The 8,730-nt window shown below is 37.3% G+C and overlaps 1 long non-coding RNA gene across 2 annotated transcripts in view; it reads left to right on the forward strand.

The window, feature by feature from the left end:
• The window catches only part of LOC102020199, an 81,781-nt gene extending 74,669 nt beyond the window's left edge, over positions 1–7,112 (forward strand). The window contains exon 6 of one of the 2 annotated variants that reach the window (XR_262748.2): positions 6,700–7,112. This is a non-coding gene — a long non-coding RNA (uncharacterized LOC102020199). Of the gene's footprint in view, positions 1–4,310; positions 4,347–6,699 lie in introns of those variants that run through there. The other variant, XR_262749.2, reaches the window with a different exon arrangement.
• Positions 7,113–8,730: the final 1,618 nt, after the last annotated feature.

The following is an 8,730-nucleotide window of genomic DNA, read 5'->3' on the forward strand; positions in this document are numbered from 1 at the left end:
GATCTGTTCACTCAAATAATTGGAAAAAGTAAAAGGAGATTGCATTATCACATAGCTAGTTGGAACTCAGGGAAGTGAAGTTTAAAACATTATGATCTGTCAGTCTCAAGACATGCTTTGCCACAAACATATTTTGTGATTTAGGGCAAGGCAGTTACCATTTCCGAAACTTAGTTTTCCCATTTACAAGCATAATAAGACTGACTTCATCCATCTTATATGACTACTCTGAAAACCAAACTATAAATAATATAAAAATGATTTGAAAAGTGAAACATGTGTATGTAAATGCATACTAGAATAATGATTTAAAGATAGCAAAGACTGCTTCATTGTTGATTTATCATTAAATTAAAAGACCTACCTTTTAGAAATTAAAAAATAATAAAGGAACATCCTACAATTCTTTTTTTTAAACGCTCAGGGCATTTTCTTCAACTCACATTCCATTTTGTAGACTCTAAAATTGCAAAAAGCAGCTAAATTTCAGTTGTGGGATAAACATCTTGACTCTATCTGGATGGGGAAATGTCTGTTTCCATTAAGGGATCCCAATTTCAAGGGCTTCATCTGAGCCATAAACCATCACTCTCTACTTGGAAGGCAGAGGAGCAAATTTTGACACAGGATGGAAACTCAAAAGGTTGGCAACTCACAAAGATTCTTTATTTTCAAAAACGATGGCAAGAATTGGATTGGCAAACAGCAATTGTGCGCCCATGTGTGTGTGTACTTGTGCGTTTTTCCACTTCAGTATAAAGTAAATAATATGGATATGAAAGCAGCGAGTAATTTTTAGCTTCCCAACACAGTTCAAGAATAACATAACTGATTTTGCAGAAGGAAAAATGAGAAAATTTAAAGAAGAAAAGGAAAATAGATACAGTTTAGTTACTGGCATTAGTGACTGTAGACTTTGTTGGTTGTCTTCCCAACATTTGCCCCTTTCTTTTCCTCTTTCTTATCGAACCCACTGTGAATCAGGAATTGTATCCTTCCTTGCAAGGCCAGATGTCTCACACCACAAGCACAGTGATTGCGTTTCCTCACTGGTGATTGGATTTGAATGGAAATCTGCCCCTATTTTGGGTTCAACACTGATGTGTGGAAGAAGTCCTCTGGGAGGTTTGTGAGAAAGATACTTTCATTTATTTTATGATGCAGCCTATAGTTCTGCTGAAAGGTGTCTTGGTTGAAAGGAAACAAGCTCCTTCTAAACTTGAGAGAAGCTAGTCCGAAGATGCTAAGTCAGAAAAGTGAAAACACCCGTGTAGATAAAAATAAAGAGGTCCTCCTGATATTCTTGAGTAGCTAATAGCCAGTCTGGAATTGCCCTGCCTTTGGATTTCTTTTTTGTATGATCTATCACCAATCCTGTTGTTGACTTAATTTGAGATAGGGGCTTCTATTGATGGTATTCAGTATTACCCTAACTGCTTTATTATCCATTCATGCTTAACATGTGATGATGGTACTGTCATGGCACTGAAATTGCTCTGAATGAATGAGAACAATGGGCTGAGTTGGTGCCATGTAAAGCAACGTTAACACATCAGTTGAATGAACTGCCAAAGAGATTAAATGCATTCTCTGCCCTAGGCATCATGCTAGGTGCTTTGAGTTAAAGACCCAGTGTTGGTTCTCAGGGAGCCCAAGAGCAGATGTTTTCATATTTTTGAGTATATGACATTGCATTCTCAGAAGCAATAAAGTATACACACATTGCTCTGAGTCATAATTTTCCCACAGAACCTCTGCTTCTTTGTGTAACAAATTGCTTGTTTGCAATATGTACTTGCTTGTATATATATTTTCTCAACCCATTTAAAGCAAAAATGAATGTTTTAGACTGCTACATCTTGGCTCTATTAAGACCTGCTAAATGGATTATTGTTTTCCATAAAGCACCTGTTATATTAGGCAACCTGCCAGTGGCTTTAGGGGATATGAAATTTTAAAAGACAATCCTTGTCTTCAAAAGGCCTACAATTTAGGAGGAAAGACAAATAGTTATCATCTAGCTGAATTTGTGCCATATCAGCAGCACAAACGAGCTACTTGTATGGTGCAGACTGAGGAAGAAATGATGTCTTGCTGTATAATCAGACAAGGCTTCATGAGAGGCATGGAATCTGAGCTGCACTTTGAAAAACATGCAGAGTTTCAAAAAGCAGAGTACAGGGAAGGGCATGAGTATACAGGTGGAAGGATCAGCATCAGCCCAGGGTGGCAGAAGGACCCTGCAGAGCATGGTGACCAATGGGCTGATCAAGTCTTGAAACAACCCAGAACAGGGAGGGGGTGGTTGAAGCATTTGGATGACAGAGACCAACTGCAAAATATCTTGATAAGATGGAAAGATAGACGGAATCTAACATCATGAAAATGAGCTGGGTTAAATGTACCATTCTGCATTTGATCATTAAAGGGAAACGCATTCATAATCACAGCTGTTTATGTGAAAAAAGACCCTGTGGTTTTATTGCATGTAAGCTTCACATAAATTAATAATTTTGTTGCCATAAAAGCTGAGCCTGCCTGGGTCATATTTCTCTCCAAAAATACAGAATAGCTTATCATTCTTTTCAAATACATATTCATTTTTATTGATGCCGTAATAACTCATCACTAACTTAGTAGTTTAAAAACAATATGGTTTTTTAATAGTTTTGGAGGTCAGAAGTGCAGTACAGGTCTCACTGGACTAAAATCCAGGTGTCAGTAGCGTGCATTGTTTTCTGGGGACTGCATGGGAGAATCCATTTCCTGCTCTTTCCAGTTGTTGTTGGAATTCCATTCCTTAGATTTAAAGGACCAAGTTTCCTGTATTCTTGCTGAGTGTAAGCTGAGGGTCATTTAGAGCAGCTTCTAGAGTCACTACATCCCTTGGTTCATGGCTCTCTTCCTCAATCTTTAAAGCCAACAATGGCAAACTGAATCTCTCTCTCTCTCTCTCCCTGTTTGTCTCTCTATCTCTCTGTCTCTGTCTCTGTCTCTATTTCTCTCATTCTCTGTCTCTCTGTCTTTCTCTCTTGCTGTCTGTTACAAGGAAAAGCTTTTCATTTTTAAAGATTCATTGTACCTACCTAGATAATCTGGGAAAATTACATGTTCTCCAGATCTGAAAACTTCATTACATCTACAGAGCTTCTTGGCCATCTAAGGCAGCATATTTACATGTGTCAGGGAGTGGGGCATGGATGTCTTTGGGGAGCCATTATTCTGCCTGCTACATATATCTCTCCCATCTGAACTGTCATGCTCTGTGCTGGATGCCACCATATCAGCTGGGCATTGATAAACTCGGGGCAAATGCAAGTGATGTTAACCACACACTTAGAGAATTCAAAACTGTATCACTCCTCAAGTGAGAACATGTTCCCCTGGCATTTGGGAGGAAGGGGAAACATAAGAACTATTTCAAATCACCTGAAAGCCTGTCATATAAAATGAACTTACTCCCTATTGAACAGAATGTAGAGAAGACTCAAGAAAAAAGTAGAGAAATTTTAGTTCAGTGTAGGAAATGCAGTCCTTGATCTCCAAAAATGGCCCCAGGAAGCCATGGTGCTTTATGTACATGCACTTGTGTAGCCCTTTCCCATATTGAACATGGACCAACCTATGACTTGCTTAAACCAGGGAAATGCAGCAGAAGTAACAGTGCAGGACTTCTGAGCCCAGTCATTAAGAAGTCCTGGCACTTTAATTTGTATACTTTTACAAATCCTGAGCCATCATGTTAAAAGTCCAACTATGCTGCTACGGAGAGACCCCAAAAAACACCAGCAGTATTATCTAACTGAGTTCAACTCAAATTACCAACTTACAGAATAACAATCTAAATAAGTGGTTGTTGTCTTAAGCCACTAAGTGTTGGGATGATTTGTGATGCACCACAAAGCTAACTCATACACCATTCAGCGGATCGTATGCATGTATTTGTATATTTGTCCAAGCACATTTTGAATTTGTCATCATACAAAATAGAGTTTGTTTTTCTCCAATTTTTATTACAAAACAATATCATTGGCTTTCACAAACCATTTCAACTCCATTCCAACATTGTGCTTGATTTCATGTGTTGTTTATTGACACATGCCTCTATATTTCCTTTTCCTAATCTGATGATTTCCTTGATAACTCAAATGTATGGAGCACTCTTAGTCATTTTGCAGTCATAATTCATCTACCCTCAAAAATAACAAAATTTAAAGAGAATTTAAGCTGAAACATAGGTCAGTAATTAGAAACAGATGGTTTAAAGAGTGTGCTTGAAACAAATGTCTTTTTTTTTTTTCTGGTACCAGGAATCGAACTCAAGACATCGCACTTGCCAGGAAGGACCTGTACCACTCAGCTAAATCCCCAGCTGCTTGAAACAAATGAAAATACACAGATAGTGAAAGAAAAGCACAGAAAGCAGGACTCCCCCAAGATTTTGATGGACACAGTGTTGAAATTGACAGCAGCGAGGATAGCACTTTTGCAGTGAGAAGAAAACATTGGGAATAAGTATTGATGATCAGGCTGAGCAAACACGGATATATTTCCATTTGGAGTTTATTACTGTGCCAATTCAAATGAGCTTACACCTGGTATTTCTCTCTGTACAATAACTACACGAAATTCTAAATTTTGCAGTGATACCTTAAAAAGTACAATTTTGAATTAAAGTCTCCAAAGGCTTTGATGTCTAAAAAAGAAAAAGGCATACATACAGACAAAATGCAATCAGTGCTGATTTTTGATGCCTTATTTATGTGCTAGCTCCCACATGGAGTACTTCACACATTTTAAAACTTTTAAAGTTAATAACAGTTCTTCATAGAGTATTATTTTCCTTACTGTACAGATAAGGAAATCACCACAGAACAAATTTTGATTATTATTTTTAAATTGATAAATAAAATTATGTATATATATATATTTATTGTGTATGACATGTTCTGATATTTGTACACTTGGTAGAATGATAAATCAAAGTATTATTATATCGATTACCTTACAAAGTGATGAGATTACCTAATTACACTTTTCAAGAGAGTTATAAAGACCAATTTCAGAATTTTATTGCCTAAATAAGCTTAAATAATGACATGAACAAGATGAAATTCTGCACTGTGTCATGTTAGAATCCATTTGAGAGGTGGAAATAGCATCTACATTTAGAAAAGCATTTTGACCATATAACACTACTGGGTATTTTATTTTTTTATTTTTTTGGTTTTTTGATTTTTTTTTTTTCCGGTACCGGGAATTGAACTCATGGCCTTGTGCTTGCCAGGCAGGTGCTGTGCCAACTACTGGGTATTTTAAGGAGACATGTTGAAAGAACCATGTGATAGAACAAGTCTTATCCTGCAATGTTTGATCAAGGCATAGATTTTGGTTACTTGACTCCTCCGTAGAGTTATTTTATGTTGGTTTGTTTATAATGAATATGTGTGTGAAAAAAATGAAAAGAAATCTGTGGTGGGGGAAAGTGGTAAGAAAACTATAATAATAAAAAAGAGACAGTGTTCACCTCTTTCACATGCTATCATTAATATTCAAAAATGCCTTTCAAAATTAAACATGGCTCCAGTGTCATCTATATTCCATACAGTCAGGAAGTGTTCCAGATGTGCCCCATTCTCTATTTTATTAACTCCTCATGAGCATTCTGCAAAATGTGCAGTACTTTTTAAAATTTCTACAAAGCAAGAGCAAGTGGCACATTCAAATTTTTGCAGGTAGGAACAGGTAGAGCTGCTATTAAAGCCCGAGTTTTCCTGAGTTTTCCCCGTCCACTGCATCCTACCTGGAAGCTAGTAGGAAGTACTAATGGTTTTGTCAGGGAAGCAAAAATGGGTATTACATTACGCTCAGGACTCTAGAATCTGGGGGACCTCCAACCATGGACAGCTGATGCCCTGTAGCTTCCAAAATCAGGGGCATACACTCAATCAGCCTCGAGGTAAAATTATGTCACCATTTTCAGTGGCATGAGGAATACAATGAAGCATTGAACATGTGTTCTAAAGACAACATTTTTAGATATGAAGGTATATGTGAGATGAGACAGAAAATCTTTTTCAAATGGCTTCTGTTGATCCATATTACCACCAGCAAAAGAAAATACTATGGAAATAAATGAGGTTCATTTATTTATTCATTTACTATGGAAGTAAATGAGGTTCATTTTCTTAAACTCCATCAGTCCTACCTCAGGAACCTGCAAAGCATCTGGCACAAAGACATTCATTACAGCATTAAATTTTAAGAGCAAATGATCCTGATTCCACTTCATTAGTACTTGGGACTATAGGTGCATTCCACTATACCCAGCTGAGCTATCTATTTCATGCTTTCAGGTATATCTTAGAGTCTAACTGTTTTGAGTGTACAGCGTAACCTAGCATCTCCAAGACGACTTGGGAGTTTGTTGAAAACGCAATAGCTAATTGACATTCCAGCCATACTGAATGAAAATCTGGATAGATGTTTTCTATGTACCTTAAAATTGATGAAATACTATCTTAGATCATTTTTTTCTTCAGGTCTTTTACTTACAGTTTATTGGGAGGAGGGCAAGATATGTTTCAGAATTGGATTCCAGACAAACTTTCTATTGTTTTCCACTTATAAACTATCTGCTCATCAGATTCTATTAGTGGATCTATTTTTACATTGATTGCCATATGATTTTCTTTGCAGGCGACGGAGGAAAACAGTCCCAGATGCACAGTGCAGCTCTAAACAAGGCATGTGGTCTTAGACAAGCTTCATCAAGCTTCTCCAAGCTTCAGTTTTAGAAGTGAGAGATACAGAGATAACTTGCAAAACCGGGCACTGGAATTTCATTATTCTTCTGATCTCAAGACAAAATCACAAAAAGGGGTTACCATTATTTCATGAATGAAAACACTGCCTGAGTGAAGACTCAGCTACCACCACAGCTACATACTGCTAAAGGGGGCATCATGGTGGACATCAAGCCCTTGGTTCACATTAGCTGGGTGTATTCCTTTACCATTTCTATCAGTAGGTGAGTTTATACAACATCAACAGTGTCCTTAGCTTTTAGTGAGCACCTAGAGAAGACATCAAATAAAATGATAAACCCAGAAGGATCACCTGAAAGGGCAGAACTTCATTTCTCACTTTCATTTATGTCCTACTTTGATTCTCTCTCTCTTGTCATGGGGACATGTAGGAGAAGGTTCTGCTTCCTTCAGGATTCATTGATCTTATATGGGTAGAAGTTTTGTACCTTCAAAGGTTAAGGCAGAAATCCACTTTATCTCTCAGTGACCACACACACCTGGTGCAGGCAGGATTGAGGAGGAGCCAGGAGCTCGGCTCTATGAAATCACAAGCCTAAGGTAGAGGCAAAGACATCCAATCCTGCTTCCCTTGGGAAAGGGTGGACATCCGTGCCATGTTCTGTTGTGCATCCTTTGCCCTTATAGGTGTGTAAGTGACTTTAATCACCTAGTATATCCAATTCTTCCTAGAATTTGCCCTTAACTTTGGTTTAGTGAAAACAAAATACGTTCCAATGAAATGGAAAAATGTTTTTTGGGGGGAGCAAGTTTAAGAGGTAGATGAGAAATGACAAATGTGCATATACACAGGTAGTATCACACACACACACACATACACAAACACACACACATACACACACTCCTGCCTGCCCACAAGTACCCTGACTACTGTGGCTAATATTTACCTTCACTACCATAGTTCTTTTTGCCTCCCTACCCATTCTACTAATCTTCTTATAGGAGTTACTGTAGGAACTCTTAAGGGTAGAAATCACTCCAGAGATAGTGAACTTTCTAGGATAATTCATTTGAGTTAAGAACTCCTTCTAAATAATTTATTTGAGTTCCTCTACTAAAAAACCCATAAATAAAAACACTAGGAAGTTTAGATGGCTCTCAGAAAAAAAGATGGCACATAACACATGTTGAGGAGCTAGTCTGTACTAATTATTTTACAATGTCATAGCTCCTTTAATCACAACAATCTTAAAAAGTAAATACTGTTATCATTATTTCATGAATAAAGTAGGGCTTAGGCTTTTGTATGTAGCAAAATGGATTCCAATGCAGGGTTTTGGCAGTGAGCAGCCTTAGGCTCTCTATCTGTAGACATTGTTTCAGGAACATGTTTAAATATGGCAGTCTCTGATTCCAAAGAGGCATTGACAGACTAGTCTTTCTGGATCCCATCTGAAAGTGAACTTTGCATTTCTCTGATTTCTTTGAGAAGACCATGTGAAGACTATGCATCTATCTCTCCTTGACTCGTTTTGTGTTTCTAGTATTACTTTTTTGATAGGTAAATTTTTTATACGTGTGTAAAAGAAAGGAACCAAATGTGGAACTTTGTTCTTGCCCTTGTAAGGCAAAAGATGTGTCCTTAGATGTTTGGATGAAGACTCTGGGGCCAGGACACAGGTCCTTACTACCTATAGTAGGATTTGTCTCATTTTCCTGTACACTAACTTCATGGTGATTAATAAAAATAGTGATGACTGATAAAATATTTGGACATTAATAGAAGTTTTGTCACAGAGGGAATGGAAGGAAAGAAATCACAATCTTTTATCAACTGTATTTTTGGGCAGTGAGTGAGAAGTATAAAAAGAAAACAACAGTAAATACACTGAAATGGGAATTATCAGAAGAAAAGATAATGAAAACTGATGGATGAGAAGAAGATTAAGAGTGAAAAGACCTG

Source organism: Chinchilla lanigera, unplaced genomic scaffold, assembly GCF_000276665.1.
Source record: "Chinchilla lanigera isolate Chin_1 unplaced genomic scaffold, ChiLan1.0 scaffold00052, whole genome shotgun sequence".
NCBI lineage: Eukaryota > Metazoa > Chordata > Mammalia > Rodentia > Chinchillidae > Chinchilla > Chinchilla lanigera.